Source organism: Apis cerana, linkage group LG9 (assembly GCF_029169275.1).
Source record: "Apis cerana isolate GH-2021 linkage group LG9, AcerK_1.0, whole genome shotgun sequence".
Lineage (NCBI taxonomy): Eukaryota > Metazoa > Arthropoda > Insecta > Hymenoptera > Apidae > Apis > Apis cerana.
The window spans coordinates 4103662-4121945 of record NC_083860.1 but is presented as its reverse complement, the minus strand read 5'-3'; positions in this window follow the sequence as shown (position 1 = coordinate 4121945).

The window sequence follows — 18284 nt, the reverse complement described above, 5'->3', positions numbered from 1 at the left end:
AATTTACTTGGATTACTAATGAGTTGCCGAATATTGTTAACGCGTGAAAATCACTCAAATTAGAAATATTTTAACTATTTAAAATTTTTTTCGATAATTAAAAAACAATATAATTTCAAATATATCTCAAAATACTTTTATTAATTCTACATTTATTCAATAAAATTATTCTTCATTCAGATAGATCACGTTCCATTCGAATTAGTTAATAATTAACTATGATTATTATTATATCTGATATCTACAAATAAATAAAAGGATACATTAATTAATAGATATTCAAAATAGCTTTATGAAATATTTGAAATAATTGTATCTTTGAAAAGAAAAACACGTAATACATTCATCATTTTATATATACCAATAGTACGATTCAACGAGAACACTCTGTATATTCCACAATTCTGGTCTTCCTGCTCATTGTTCAAACGCACAAACCCTCTCAATTGTTTTGCAAACTATACTGTCACAGTTAGCTCGTCGATGGCTCCGACTCGAACAGTTTTACGAAAGTTTCAGCCTATTCGCTTGTTCGGTCGATTCCCTTTCGCAATCGTAAATCGAGCGTCGCCTCACAGCAACGAAAACACGTAACTATACACGAAATAGCGTAGTAGAACGAGTCAGCCAACCAGTCAGCCGAAGCCAGAGTTAAATGGCTAGCTATGGAAATTTAATGTCACACTTTGGCCGCCTGTTACATTTGTAATTCTTCGAGTAATCGCGTGTTACAGACATCTCTAAAATCGTATATAATAGAATGAATTTATATCGATCGTAAACCATCTCCACCACGTTTCTTTTTCTTTTTCTTTTTCTTCCATCCTTATACGTCTTTCCTTTTCCTCTTAACTAACTGGTTCGCGCCACAAAGTGCCGTTTACCTTCGACTCTCTATTTTTCAAACAATTTTATCATGATAACGTTCCACCAGGAATCGACAACTACCGGTGGATAAAATAGGTTAAGAGTCTTAAGTCTTGAATTCCTTTGTGTTGTGCTTCGTTATGTGGAAAAATATGCTTCCTTTTTGGCTAACACTGAGCTATGAAATCTGTGTCAAGGATAATGATGGAACGTTAAATGCGGAATGAAGGTCTCTCTTTTGGCTCTTATGAAACTTCGTTTCTGAGTTGAGCGAATTTGGGAATAATTTGAAATGAGTTAAAATGCTTTTGCGTCACTTGAAATAATAGAAGAATTTGATTAGTATTAAAGATTATTATGTTTAACAGTGAGCGATATAAATGTTCAAATTGACATAAATAATAAAAATCAATTAGTCAATAAAAATTTTATAAATTTTCTGTAATTTATAAAATTGCATTATCCAAATGGAATAGAATTTACAGCTTTATTTTATTTCTTTTTAATAAGTCTTTTTAGAATATAAAGAATCATTTTTGCATATACTTTGCATGTACTTGCAAGCAACAATATTACTATTGTTTTATAGATTCTGATATCTTAGTTAACATTAATTTAAATCATTGATGTTATAACAAAGCTTCAATACGTACGATATTACAATATAGCGACTATAAATATAGTAACACGTTATTTCCACATAGAGAAGTTGCAGTGATGACGGTTGCATCTGAATAGCGAATGAAACTCTCGTGATGCGCAACTACGAGAATGGCAATTTCAACAATTCGCTAATTAATTGGCATAAGTGATAATAACTGATGTTATTACTATTGTCAATTTTAATCGCATAAAAGTTAATTAATTTTACATTTTAATCTTACTCGATATATTTTTCAATCTCAATCTTCTCGGAAATTCTATATATATGTAATTTTTTAATTATTTTTAAAAACAATACGTAGAATAATATACATATATCAAATATTACATAAGGAGGATTCTTGAAATTACAACGTATTCAATTTAACTATACTCAAAGTATTTACTTTAACAAATGTCAATATATTAACAATTCTTAACATTAATGTTGAACATTATATACAATTCTTTAAATTTACACACCAAAATTAAAAATCTACTCGTGCAATTCTACAATTTAATAAAATAGTTACTAAAATAACTTGAATAAATTTCAAACTGCACTTTAAAAATTAGAAACAACTAAAAATACTCTTTCAACTCGCATCACGAAAAATTCCACGATTCAATAATCCTTCTTTCTTTACAACGAGAGATTCCGACAATCTAATTCTTTAACTCTCAATGGTATATGGATATCAGTGCATTCCAAATAATTCAAAGTCTCTACCGGCCACACACTCGAATCGTTTTCAGTGTAACAATACACGCTCCCAACGGTCTCCAGGCAATCGAATTTCAGCCACTCTTTGTATCGCTCTCCTTTCATCATTTTTCCCCTTATTTTTCTATCCATCGCGTTTTTCCAGCGAGCAAGCCACATTGAGTTTACACGTAGATTCGTTTCTTTGCGCATCCCGCGGCGTTGTGTGCTCATGTATACACCATACCACCAAAACGTTCAAGCCACACGGAAAAGAGCGTAATAGGTCTTCCTTCGGGTTCTCAATGTAAATTTGCACATGCTCTCGCAGTTATCCGGCGATGGTCCACGCGTCTACACGTATACACTCGCAAGAAAGCGGCCACGCGGTTTCGCGTGTCCGTTTCTTCACGTCGAATTCTGGGAAAAATGTCCCCAATGAATACCATTAGGGTATTTGTAACTGTTATTGCGCTTTTAAATTATTTTTTCGCGTGAATTTTGACAATATCAAACTGAAGATAATCAATTTTTTCTTAAATTTTAATTTATTTATTGCAATTAAAAAATGTGAGACATTTATTTATTTTTTATCTTCATTTCAAAAAAATGATTCGATTTTTATATAGATATGTTTAGATTATAGTTAATTTAAATTTAATATTTTACTCATTCCTTTTTTATGTATATAACATTTCGTTTGAAAAAAAAAAGAATTGTATCGATAAGAAAAACATTGAATCAAAGACATTGAAAAACATTGAATATATTGAAAAATAGATATAGATGTTTATTTCAATAAAAATTCCGAAAGTCAAGTTAAGGAACATGGTAACAAATATCCTACGGCGTTGCAGTTTCAATCATAAAACGTCAAATTCCAAATTTTCTCACAGGATGGAAAAACCATTCCATCTCGCGTCAAGTTTTCGCGTTCGATCGTCTTTGTCGAATAACGAATCGCGTTGGACAAAAAGAACTCATTGCGTTTCATTGGATTTCGTAGAGACTAGCGGCGACCGAATTTGATTTTCCCGCGCAAATCTGTCGATCACGCGGTCTCCGCGATCCAATCGAGACTCCAATCGTTTTATTGTGAATAGCACGTGAACACGTATGTATACTTGTACCGATACACGCTTGATATTATATTTGTAGTCGAGAAGTATATTTCACTACGCTTTGCACTCCGAATCCAAGTGATACTGCACGTTTTAAACGATAAATATTCAAATTTACTATCAGAATCACACGTGTTTATAACATTCAGTCAATTTGTTACAACTTTAAATCAATTTCTACATAAAATGTACTCGATCGTTTCATCTAAAATTTGTTGATGAACAATTTTTGCTTGTTTAGAATTTTGTATATTAGTATAGTGAATTTATAGTGAAATGTAATAATTATTAATTGACAAAATTAATATCGAAATATTTAAGTATATTTTATAATTTTTATAATTTTTTTATATATTTGCTAATATTTTCAATTTTATAACACTTTTTATAACACGTTTGACATCGTTTTACTTCTACTCTGTTCAACACCGAAACGTGTCTTATTACTTTTTTAAATCGCGATGTACACAATTTGTCGGACATCACGGAAGTAGAACGATAGTCATTTTATGAGAAAGTAATAAAAAAAAATATATATATATATATTTATTTACATATAAAATATGTATATATATTTGGAGTGCAAAGAGTTCGTTTTTCCGGTGCAATTATATGTATATACACGAGTACATGTAAGACAAATGTATAGTTTACACCGAGTTAGAAATATAATAGATAAGTTTCATTTATTTTTCGATAATAATTCTATAAAGATACATAGGCTTTATTTTATGTTAGTATGCGTAGAAGAAATAGAAACATATATGAAAATATATATTTGCTTCTTTTCCATTTATATTTGTTACATATACATATGTACGAAATTTTATTATAAGTGCATGATTAATTGAAATACTGTACTTTGTAAATGTACAATAATTTATGTAATATTTTGAATGTATAATGTACAAATGTGTATTGTTTCGATAAAAGAAAACTGTTTTACGATTTATATAAGAGGATTGCTTACGAAGTACATTTTACATATGCTACGGATAAAAAAAGGATAATAAAGAAAATAAATATTGTAATCAAGTATATGTTTAGAATTATTTCTGATAAATCTGCAGAAGAATGAACAATGGATGAAGAAATTTTTGTTATTAGAATTTTGTCAAATTATAATTTTACAGTTATTCAATTTCAATAAATTTAAATTTTTCAGATATTATGTGATATTATTACTTTTAACAATTTTACTCAATAAATAATCCTAAATAACCTTTTAATAATTCACTTAAAATTAATTATTTATCCATAAAATAAAAATTATTTTTTAGAAAAAATTCTAAAAGTTGCGTTAATTATTTTCACATCTATTAATATTATTATTTTTATAACAAATAATAATTAATTTTTATCTACGTAAACATTTTATACATGAAAATTATATTTTATAATTTGTATTATAATTTATAATATAATATAATGAAAGAAATTATTTATTACAATTTTATCGCTTCCTTTCTTTTTTCCATACAAATATTTATATTAATAAATAATTTTCAAATTTATTTTTTAAATGAAATTAAAATTTAAAGTAAAATGCATCCGATAATCAGCAAAGAGAATGAATACATCAATTACGGAAATAAATAGAAATATAATTCACATTTGATTAAAACTATTTTCAGGAAAATCTTTCAAAGAAACGTGTGTTGTTCGAACATGATTTGCCCGCGAGAATAAATTATTTTGTACGGATTAAATTGGAATATTCGATAATTTTTAATATCGTTCCTTGTCAATATAATTTTTATCAACATTCCACGAATCGATCACAATCTCATGAAACATCGACGAATTTCTAAATTGTTAATCGATTCATATAAAAAAAAAAATCGACAAAATTTAAGCACTGAAACAATGTGCAAAAGCTCTCCATATTCAAATTCAATTATTCGAGCAATTTCAATCGTTCGTGAGTGGCCATTGCTCTCTAACTTTCAACCATTCGTGCACAATATAAATTATAGCTAGCGAGTCAGCGCATGTTCCAGCTCTTAAATCGATTCTATTTTCTCCACAGAAGTGTATCTTCGGGCTGGAATTGTCACGGTGATAATCAGTTTCGTAAAATCACGCAACTCGTGGAGAAGTGTCCTTTTCAGAGTTCGACCGGCTCGATGATATACGGGGTGTCCCATTTTTATCTATTTATGTAATCTTCACATGAACATTATTAAAAAGAATGTTTCAAATAGAACTTAACTCTATTTCAAAAACTATATTTTACGATCATCATAAATTAGATTATAACTGTAAAATTATGGACTTCAAACTAACTTCTTTTTTAATGGAACTATATATCTTCATTTAGTAAGACTAACTTTATTTCGTGACAAATTCAATGATCTATATAAGTTCGTTTTCCAAGATCATTCAATGTTATTTAATCCTTTGCTGATTGTTCTTTAGAATTTTCAATTTTTCTAAAATGAATAGAAGTGAATAGAATGCAATTAAATACATGAATTATGTTTATTAAATTATATTTATTTAAATTATTAAATAAAATTAGTACTAATAATTAAAAATAATAATAACAAACTGAACATATATGTATATATGATTTATTTTAAAAAAATTAATATAAATTATAAGAATGAAAAAATCAAGAATTCAAAGAAAACTCGAGACTGTGTCCAATCTTAATAATTTCTATTTATAAATCAATAATAGAACAATAATCAAAATAAATTTTAATATTAAAACTCGAAATCTGTAAAAGAATAAAATTTATCAATTCTAAATGAATATTTTCATTAAATATTCTCTTTTTGATATATTTATTATATCACCTCTCATACATTTTTTTCCTTCTTTCAGATATAAATAAATCTCACGATAATGACATCCGATTAGATTATAACGAGACACCCTGTATACACACGGGAGCATGTTCGCGCGTACGATCCCCTATACATTTTACAGCGCAGCAAGTATTCCCGAAGTCGGTTTTCACCCTCGATTCCGGATCGTAACGCTCGTATTTCGACGATGCTGACTGCGAGGAATCGAGATGGGAGAGGCATCGAACTGGCTAGGATATATCGTCGCTACAACGAGCTTCGATCACCTCGAAAGCTTTCCTCAATGGCTCCCACGCTCCGCCGTCAAGCCACGGTATAAATCGTGCCGTGTCTCTTGCCCACCGGAAACCTCGCCGCACTGATATTCTGCCTTCAAATTCCTCTCGCTAATCGAACGGAGATGCACGTTCGAACGTATATACTGTGTTACGCGTAAAGTGCTCCGAAAACTCGTTTTTGCAAGGTAAAGAGGCGAGCGTGTGATATACGCGAGTATCTAAAAAGGAGTGGAATTGGAGTTGGTTGTTGCTCGCCTTGTCAGTCTTTAACATACGATTTTTAATTCAAGAGAAAATTATATGACAAAATTGATGAGTTTATAAATTTTGTACGTCATTTTCTTCGATACTAATATAATATAATATAAGAAAGCTTAAATAAGAAATTATATCATTTCTTTTCATAAAAGAGTGATATATTTTAATATATTTTCTTCGACTTATATTTTTTATAATTTTATAATTGTTTTTTACTTCGTTATATATAATTTGAAAAACAACGAAAATATTATGAAGACTATATATTTCTTGTATATATCATGGATAAAAATATTGATTTTCAACATATTTGTTTTATTTTGATTGAGTTGAATTTATTGAATTATAGTGATCAATAATCGATACGAAGAGAAAACGTGAACCTCAATTTTATTTCGTGTCGTGTATATGTACAAATGATTACGAATCAACGATGAGTTACATATTCGAAACTTCCACTATCTATTTCCAATATATTTTATTAAATTCTAACTTGCCAATAACGTTTCTACTATTTAAAGTGCCTTTATTGACCTAGAATACTCTGTCGTATTTCGATGATACTTCCAACTCTTTCCGCTCCATCGTTAGAATTTTTCTTGGAAACTGGGTCTCATCCATATTACGAAACATCGTATACAATAGATCTAAATATCTCTGCTAATATGATTCGAGCACGAACAGACGAGTGAGGGACAAGAGGAAAAGAGAAGATATGATAAGAGAGACAAGAGCAAAAGAGGAAGAAAGATACATTGAAGAAGCGATTGCTGCGTGTGAGCACTTCTGAAGCTTTAATTAGCCATGGATCAAAGGTACGGTTAATGGAAGCCAGAGATGCCGATCTGTGACGGGGATGCACTTTGAGAAAAAGAATCGAAAGTAGCGGCGTAGATTTGGAACGAGGAAAGATTACGGTTTAAATATTCGAAACCAGATCATAGGATTCATCGATTTTTTTTCAAATATACGGAGGGACGATCAATATAGATGATCTGTTTTTTTGCAATGTGAATGAGTAAGTATTTATATGATTATATTTATAATTGTTACTGTTTGTAGAATAAATTAAATAAGTTTATATTTATTAATTTCTTTTTAATTATTAATAATTCTTTTGTCAGTTGGAATTAAATTATAATGAAGTTGAAATTTAATTAAATTCTTAAACATTTTTAATAGAGTTTAAATCAAAAGATTGCAACGGACAATTCATTATTTTCCTGTAACTTTTGCAAATTTATCTTGCATATAATTATCTTAATATAACTATGTATTAATAATTGTATATCTTAAGAGTTAAGTTTTATATCAAATAGTTTTAATCTCTTGAAGAAGAAAATAATTCCCTTTAATAAAATTCTGAAGAAAATACTTACTTTTATATTATGTACGTAACTTTATTCAATATTAAAATTAACTGTTCCTGAAATTTTTATACGATCAAAAATATTTATTTACAACTTTCATTTTATTTTTCAAATCGTAAATAATTGATATTAAAAATTGATACAAAATAGACATCTATGAATCATCAAATCTATTCCCATAAGTTAAACAATCGTACCCTTAGCCCCACACGTGCAAAAATCATACTAATTTCAGAAAAAGAGACAGGCCTGAGTTTCTATCGCTGGTGGTCAACTACTTTTAGAAATTGTCGGTCGTTTTATACGAGACGAATTGTTTTTCACTGGCCATAAAAGAAGCCGGGAAACGGTGGAAGGTACATAACGATAGTTCGTAAGAAGCCTCGTTTCAACGAGGAGTTGGCCCTTTTCATGGATCAGACTGGTCGGCTCCATCGATGGAAAGGGGATCGTTCCTTGTATATTTCTTTCACGACTGTGGCTTCGAACTTTACCACTGAATCAGCCCTCGGCCGGAAGATGTTCCAATGTTCGCTGATTCTTTCCCAACATCGAATCTCTCGCGATTCTGAGAATTCCGCCGTTGAATAAAGTACATAAAACCGGGAACCGCCATCACAGCGCGATGATTCGACAAAAAAAGATATATCGATTTCGGTTGTACCGGGATAGCTGTTGGATTCCGATTGAAAGTATCGACGTGGAGTACGTTTCGTAAATAGCTTTATCGCAACACACATTTACAAACTTTCTCGAGCACTTTGGCGAGTGCTAAAATAGATCTGACCTGAGCCATCAAAGAATATATGATACTTTGAATAAAATTTTTGTGTTTGTCCAATATCTTTTAATAAAGATTGCAAATGAATTTTAAAGAAATCGACGTTATATCCATAAAATTAAATATATTTGATTATAAAATGAGAAAATATTGAAATTGATAACTCATTTAGAAGCAAAATAAATTGAAACACTAGAGAAAATAAATTAAACGTTTAAAAGTCATATCGATTGTCATATATTATGACACGTGTGTAGATTTTTACCGCAAAACTGTTTAATTTTTATTATAGAGAGAAACTGGTTTTCGATTAAACGTAGATTGTACAAATAACGGATGATAAAAAATGTTGAATAGCTCATTTTGAATCGCGCAACACTTGTCCAAATCAATTTTCGCGAAAATCAATATTTGCGAGGATGTTGAAGCCCAGTTACTGTCAACGTAAAAGCATACAAATGATTGCGTTCGTTTGCAAACTAATCTTATTTTCAAAAAAATCTAACATTTCTAATCATTAAATAAAATCACTTCCGATAAAATTTTTATCGAGAATTTGAAGAATTGAATATTTCTAAAGCATTGCAGAATAAATTTTATTTTAAAAGATTTTATAATATAAAAAAAATTCAATCGATATTATCAATTATACTCCAAGCAGAATACTTTGTATACTTGTACATAAAGAAGTAACCAAAGTGAATAAATCCCTCCCTGACAGTTTTAAAAATAATCACAATTTGAAGTCTCCAATATTAGAGATAACACGCAATTTGTTGAATTCACATATCTATCTTTTCTATTTTATTATATTAATCGAAAATTTTATTTTGTCCATGACAAAAATACTTTTTAAAATTCCAAATTCTAAAAAATTTTAAATCTCGTTGTTTGCAAATATTAATATTAATTTTCTACATCATTTACACTTCATATAATAATTCATCAAAGATTCCCAAATTCCATTTCGCCATAAATTTCAAGAACATAAAAAATTTCACCACCACTAAATCTACGATTTCTTAGTTCTGCCAATATGAACCCTTTCCTTGCCTAACATTTCAGCCAACCAGTGAGCAGAGCCAGTAACCATCCTAGCAATCGAGTCAGCTGGCTCCATGACCACATAAAACGCCACCTATCGTCGGCAGATTGGAAATAATCGGAATAAAGTGATTCCCCGGAATAATAGTTGGGGTCCTCCCTCTGTCCTGATTCTCGAATATGAGGTAAGAGAAACGAGGCTGCAGGAAGGAAGAGAAGAAGCGAAAAAGGAAGAAAAAGAACGAATCGGGAAATGTCGGTGCAGAATCACATTGTAGCATCCAGGTCAACAATATATGGATATGCCATTCCACTATTGGGATAGATAATGGAACGTCGAATAAACAAGTGAGCGCACGAAAAAAAAAGTAAGGATTCAGTATTATGATTTTATTTTGCAGCATCATTCGTCATTATACGCTTTTCTCCCTCATTTTTCCTCTGGATAAGATTTCTTTGCATTATTTATTTCGAAATGACTAACGATTGTTATCTTTAATGAGGGAATATGTATTTTCGTGTTTTCCGTGTTGAGAGTTATAAATTTTATGAAAGGAGAGTATGTATTTACGCGAAGTATCAAGAAATTTAATTCCACATTTCAAAATTATTGTTCATTTTATAATCAATTATTATTATGAAAATGTGCAGAATGAATAATCAACCATTCTATACATATTTCCAACAAACAGTATAGCATAAAATTACGAATAATAATTGTAGAAAGAAAATCTATTTTCATAAGCACATACACCAGAAATAATTAATACTATTAATTAACACAATTACTTTTTCTAAAATGCAAATACAAAATTTTAAATTTCCAACATATCGATATAAGAATCAGATATGAGAATTCATTGAAAATCACGCTTTTAAAACTTAAGACAAACTTTACAATGAACAATAAAGAAAAGAATAAAAAAAAAAATAAATAAAAATAATGAAATATTTATAATCTCCAATATTGAAAGAAAGAACAACATTGAATTTCAAACGACACATAAATTAATACTACAAGTGGATAATACTCCCGATCAGAAGTGTCCGCAAGAAGTTGGTGTAGCGACGAGTACTTATATACCCGTCTTACTTCACTCTTGGATTAAGTGCTATATTCAGAAGAAGAGTCGGTTCTCGGATATTATTAATGCGGTAAATTACTCAGCGAGTTCCGTTGCGTCTTCGGCTCCCTTCTTTCCACGATATTCACTATTTCCTCGCGCATCTTTCTCTCGAGGGGGTGAAGCATAAATTTATAGCCGCGCAAAAGGCGCACCGGGGAAGGGGAGCGGGAGGAACACCTCCCCTCGTTTCGCATAATATCTGTCGGAAGTGAGGGCGTGTAAACCGGCGCGTTGCTCATCGCTCAAACGATGACAAGTGATGCTGACTGATGTTCGCCGCCTCCAATCGCCTCCTCTTCCTTCTGGCGCCCGACGCCCTCGATGCTCGCGAGAGGAAACGGCCTCTTAATGGAGCGTGCCGTGGAAAAGGCGCTCAGATCCAGTGCAAAGCGTAAACGCGACATCATTTTAAGCATGTGCACGCGTTTCTGCTTTAAAGGGGGAGACGCTTTGACCTGTGTGGAGCCTCGAACGAGGTATACGTATCATTTTAGATCTTGAAATTGAATATGGTGAGTTTTAATTGGAACGATACAGATTTGTTTTTGAGCGAAATTAGAGAAAGATTGTAAAGGAAGATCGTATGCTTTCTAAACAAACGTTTATTATTCTGTGATGCGTTCTTTTTCTTGGGTGTATTGCATGTAGATGTGAAGTGCAATCAGTGAATGTTAAATCGTTTTAAAAATGTTATTATCTTTTACAAAATGACACGAGCAATTAATCCATGTAAAAAATTGTATATAAAAAAATCAATTCAATCATTGATGTATTTGAGAGGAAAAAATTGCTCGTCGAATATTACAAAATTCTTTCGTAATAATTTCTTGTTTAATTTTATCTGCAATATGTGCCTCAGTTATTGATTGTATTCTATATATAAGTTTTAATATTTTACAGATTCATAAAAAAGTATTTAATTTGCCATAAGGCTTAAAACAAATCCGATCGACATATATATTTGCATTCATATTTGTCAGAAATATTAATAACTGAACTATCTCTAAAAAATCGTCGGCACAAAGTTTTGAAAAAAATTGAAGCGTTCCCAATAAAATAGTTTGTGCATCGTTTGAAAATAAATGAATGAAATAGAATCTCGGAACCGTCCCTATTTCTGAAATTCTTTGCAGTGTACGTTCAAAAAAAAAAAAAAAAAATGTAGATCCGTTTCTAACGAATCAAAAAGCTAGAACGATAGTTTTATTTCATACTTTCTAGTGATCAGAGAATTGTAAAAGTGGATTGCTGCCAGGCAACAGGTTCGCTGAATAAATGACCTAACTTTTTTTTTCAAATAGTTTGTGTCGATAAAAAAAACGTACATAACGTATGTATGGAAATGGGTGGGGCACACTGTTATATCCACGATTGAAAAGCTAGCCTCATCGGGTCAAAGGTTCAAACGATATGAGCATCCATTTTATCGTGTCGTTACACTTGAAATATTGTATTTTCTTTTTTTTTTTTTTTTTCGGAAAATTCAAATTCAGTAAAGCCTCAAGTTTACCACCAATAAATATTGGAAGATTTAATGTATGTACCATTGATGCTACATACAGGATATGCCAAAAGTGTAACTTGGAGACCAAATCCTTTAAAATAGAAAAAAAATTTAATTTTTCTTGCAAAAGTAAAATTTGGATAATGATGTGGATAAATATTTGTGAAATTGGACAATATAAATAATATTTTTATAAATAATAACGTTGGAAATTTGTCATATTTAATTGATTTAATTTTGAATTATTTTAATTTTGAGAAATTATAACATATTAATAAATATAATAATATTACTTGAAAAGTATTTATAATTAAACACAATAATATTCATTTGTAAAAGTGAAATTAATGTCAACGTAATAATTATTTTGTTTTCCATTTTAATTATAAACTAGCAATTATTCATATAAAATATTAAATAAATCATTTTCACATGCTCTACCCTTAAATATTGTTGATTTCATTTTGTATTATTATATAATTTCTCGTTAATTAAATCTTCTTTATAATAAATTAAATTGTGTAATAATTTTCATATACAGACTAATCTATCTTTTGATTCATTAGTGCTTTCATATATATATATTTATTATATATATATAATCGCAATTAGTAAAATTTATAATCACTTATACTTTCCAACCAATAAATTATATATAAATATATAAATTATTCGAAAAATTTTAATACATACTTTAAGTTTAATAATATCAAATTAATTAATTGATATTCACGATTATAAATCAAATAAAATATTTTAACGTTTCATAGTTTCCTATATTAAGATTATATTTTTTTTCTTAACAAATGTTACTTCATCATGATCACTTTGAACTTCTTATCGCTTCCTTTCGAATTAACATCATTCAACGATTATATTATTGTTTTTTGTTTGAAATGAATTCAATTCATTCAATGATTCGCTCTGCGAAGTTATTCGAGAAACTTTCGAGCAAGATAAACCAAACATAGCGCGATATGCTATTTACGAAACTGCTTGCCCATGTAAAAGTATATGGTTTTTTACCGTGATATCCGGGATGAATCTCGAAATCGGTTTCAACGAATGCTCCCTGAAAATGATTAATGTCCTCAAAAATGAAGAATGTAATAGTTCGCCGCTTATCCTCGAATCGTTTTATCTCGTTAACGGTAGGCAACAAAGTTTCTGATGAAACGTTTCAAAATGAAATTCCATTTGTTCCACTCTTTTTGTTGAAAAAGAACGAATAAAGTTACGGCAAACGCCAGTTCTCAACGAATACGATAAATTTTAACGGCAACGGCTTTTAATGCCATATTAAAATTATCCTTGCATGCTAATATCAGAAACTTTAATGCAAATTTAATTTATGAATATATTAGGATAAAAATGTTATGTTTTATTTAACGAATTAATATTTGACAAAGATCGAATAAAAAATTAATGAAAATATACATAAAAATAATTATAAAAACGAAAAATATGAAATCTATTATTTGAATCAGTTTAATAGTTTTAGTATTGGATTTTCAACACTTTAAAATATAATAGAACTATCAATATTCCTAATAATTTATTATTACGAATTTAAAAATACAATACTAGCATTGAAAAAAAAATATCTATATACTTTGAAGAATTATTATTCTGAAAATATCAAAGAAATCTATTTCGATTTTCCGTAGTTCAAGCAGTAATCTTCAAATCCGAACGAACAGCAGTTTACAAAAATCTTCAATATCGTAGTCCTCTTTTCTACGATTTGCACGAGATACGTATGAACCATTAATACAAGTCTCTATATTCTAGTTTATACAACAAACTTACATTGACGAAGAAAACTTGTTTATTCCTTTTTTATTTCCACATTAATCAAATTATCCTTCGTCCAAAAACTCTATCACGCGTAGATGTATTATATTCGAGCGTATAAATTAATCTGGAAAACTGGAAATTATGGGCATGCGTCAAAATTCTAGGGAATCAAGGTGAACGCGTTCTAGGGGAAAAAATTTCCCGAACGAAAGCACGTAACTCGTGGAGAAATTCGCGTATGAATCAGAATTAGAATGAAAAAAAAAAGGAATACGCTCAAGAATTCCCACTCGATTTTCTCTTACTGGCCCGTTCACCGATTCACAATATTGGAAATTCAGCTCTGTTTGCCGATGTTATGTACTTGCCGTGCGTAATTCGTTTCACGCCGCGTTCGTGCTCAAAGCTTCGCGTGTTGCCGCGTCGTATAAATTAAATTTTCGAATCGCGATACGATCGATTTGTGTCTCGTGCACTCGCCTCTAAGAATGTGTCAAATTAATTTTAATACGACGAATCACGTTCGTTTTATGTGGATTTGTTGATGTTGTATTAAGGAGTAAAGGATAGAGGGGATGGGAGAGAAGAGGAAAAGAAGTGGATAGGAAGATGGAAATTAATTTAGTTTATTAGAAGTTCAATTCTGTGAAATGAAGTTATTTCCCTTGCTAATTGTTGATTTAATTTCTCCGTCATTTAACCTCTTTCTTTAGTGTTTTCTTCTTTCCGCCTCTTTACGGAATAAATGAGTGAAACGTGTAGAAAAAAGAAATTAGGAATTAAAAATATTATGAAACGTGAGTTTTTCGTTAATTAAGGAGTTTCAATGCTGCTTTAATAAAATAATTAGTTTCGTGCCGCTTGATAATTTAATAATACATGTGATTTATTTTAAATAAAGTGCATCGAAATTGTGGAAAAGAAATAAGAAATAAAGATAAAAATGTCTGATCAATTAAAAAACAATACAAATCTTTCGTTTTAATATCATATTTTATTTCATAATGATATTGTTTCAATAATTGGTTTATAAATATATTAATCAAGTTTTTTTTTTGATTCGTTTCTCCTTGTCTTTTGGAGAATAAAATTATAATTAAGTTAATATATGAATTTACAACCTGATTTTATCTTTATCTTTAAAGTTGCAAATACAGTGCATACATATTTTCTACATGAAAATATCTTTAATATCTTGCAAGTGTTTATTCTTCGTGAAACAAAACCTTTCATCTTTGATCAATAACAATAGAACACAATTACTCTATCTTTCCCTTGCGCGTATTCGAGCGAATACTTATCAATATAATAATAATAATTATATTCATCAAAGAGCTATTTCATAAAATTTTCATAATTATAATTCTCTAATTATCTGTTGTCCGTCGTTTCAGATACTTTAATATATCGTAAAATTGAACTCGTATAAATGGAGGAAGAAACAATATCGATGAAAAGCATTCAATGGTTAAAACCAGATTTCCGTTATCGTGATATTGGTTCTATCGCTATCTATCGTTTTAAAGCTAAGCTATTATTAGCGGATAACGTTGTACGTGAAACCGACCGATAGATTATTTTTGAAAATCACAATTGTTACGAAACTGTGTAAAATATTATTATTTTCAAATTATATCAATACGATATATTATTATTTTTCTCTCTAATGAAATAAAATTTTAAATCAAATAAATTTTAATAATTTATTGTACAAAACTTTCTTCTATTTGATAATTTAATATCTCGTAAATTTATAAAAGTAGAAAAGTTTTCTCCTCTAAGCTTCTTTCAGAAAGTTTTTTTTAGAAAGAACGTAAGACTTAAAGAAATAATTCTGAAGATACCGACTCCTAAAAACTTTTAAAAATACACAACAATAAGACACACTTTTTTACCTCGAACACGGTACAATAAACAGAAAATCAATCTCACAGATAGATAATTCCTTGAACAAACATCCTTATAAAAGGATGCTATTAATCGTCTCCTTTTTTTTTTTCACTCTTGTTAATACACGTACATCCGTCATCAGTTTTATCCGCTCCACTTCTTCCGTTTCCGTACATCCTTTTCTCTCTCTCTCTCTCTCTTTCTCTCTCTTCCTTTTCGCGACACTGCGATTAATACTCCGTAAAAACCGTGCCGGAAACGTATCGAATCACTCGACCAACGACTACAACGACCGTTTCTATCCCATTGTCGCACATCGAATAATTAATAACGAGAGGAAATACGTTACGTTGGAGAGCCGGCTAGAAGAGAAATACAGGTAAATCGGTGTCGCGTGGCTTGATAAAACCAGGATTGTTTTATATCGTACGTAAGCCCCCGAACCACGTCGATCGTTAAACGGATTATTTAACGTATATACAGCCATGAATTTGCCCGCTTATGCGGCTGCGGTCCCCGTACGTATTATAACCGCAACGAACGTGACCCCCTCCCTTTCAAATCTCCTCCCCCTCCTTCCCTCCCCCCAATTACCGTAATCGATGTTTAACGTTTATTGTCGAACTGTGTGTATACGACTTTTGATGTCCATAAACGGAATCACGAATATTTGGTCAAGATCAGCCAGGATGACGAATTTTGAGAATAGTTTTACGTTGTTCGTAAAAATGTGGAACATTCGCGAAGGATGGATTCTGAATATCAAAAAAAGGAAGATGGAAAAGGTTTATATACACATATGTCTGTCAAGGGGTTGGTTAAGGAGGTGGAAGTATTTTAAGTATTTCGCGGTAGATGAAGCGAGGTAGGAACAGAGTGCAAGGAGGATAGAAGAAGTCTCGTTCTATTTCTGTCTCGCTTCGTCCAATGGAAACGAAAAACAATTCGGAACTATGAATATAATGGATGCGAATTTATTTATGGATATAATGAGAGAGAGAGAGAGATTCGTTTCGAGTATTATTTATCTTGAATTTCTTTTCTATAAAAATTGAATAATTAATTTAAATCGTCTAATTTTAAATATTGTCTATCGAAGAAAATAGTTCTTCCAGAGTCGAGAGCTTCAAACTAATTCTCATTAGTGGTGTTTAATCGTATAAAAAACGCATTAAGCAACACGAAAGGTTTTGGTTTCCATTTGCTTATTAATTCATTAATAATAAAAAACACGCGCGAGCGCGCACAATGAAGATTTCTACGAAGCATTAATCTACATAAGTAATATATCCATTTAATCAATGGAGTTAAATAGAAATTAGGTATAAACGAGATGAAAATAAGATTACACAGAGAAAATTTTTCGTTGATGAGGTTGGAATAATTCTACCATTTATATTCATCAGACTGTGTGACCAGTCTAACTAGCTTTTTCCTTCGTCAAATTTCGAAAAAGTAGAATTTCCCGTAATATTTTATTATTCTTTTTCATATTAGAACAGCTCGTACACTCTTGCTCAATGTATATTTGATTCTTTATCTTTCTAAAATACGTAAGTTTACGCGTGACTAGCTACTTTGCTAAGGAACCAACGTTTCGACGAGACGTCGTCAGAAGGAATAAATAATTCTGAGGAACGAGGTAAAACGTCACGGTAAATGCAAAGATCGATCGGGCTTATGGCGTACTTTGCGACGGGAGCCATTTCGAGTTTACTGCCGACTGAGCGTCCGTACGATTTACTCCGATTCTATTTGCGATATTACAAAGACGAATTTCATTGGGTCTTTGATGTCCAAGAAAAATTACCCCGAGGATGAACCATCGTTCTTAAATTTAAATAAAAATCATTTCAAGATATTTGTATGGTGTATATATATATATCTTTAAATATGAATCAAGAATTACTGAATCAAATTTACCACTGCTCCAATTTATTAACATTGGAAATTTACTCGTGCTTCCTTCCATTTTAAATTATTCCCAACACTTCGCTATTCTATATTAACTTTTCCAAAAAAAGATGTTTTGACTACAACTCTGTAATTCATTTTTACCCAATTAAGTAAAAGCATCTTAGCAAAGCAT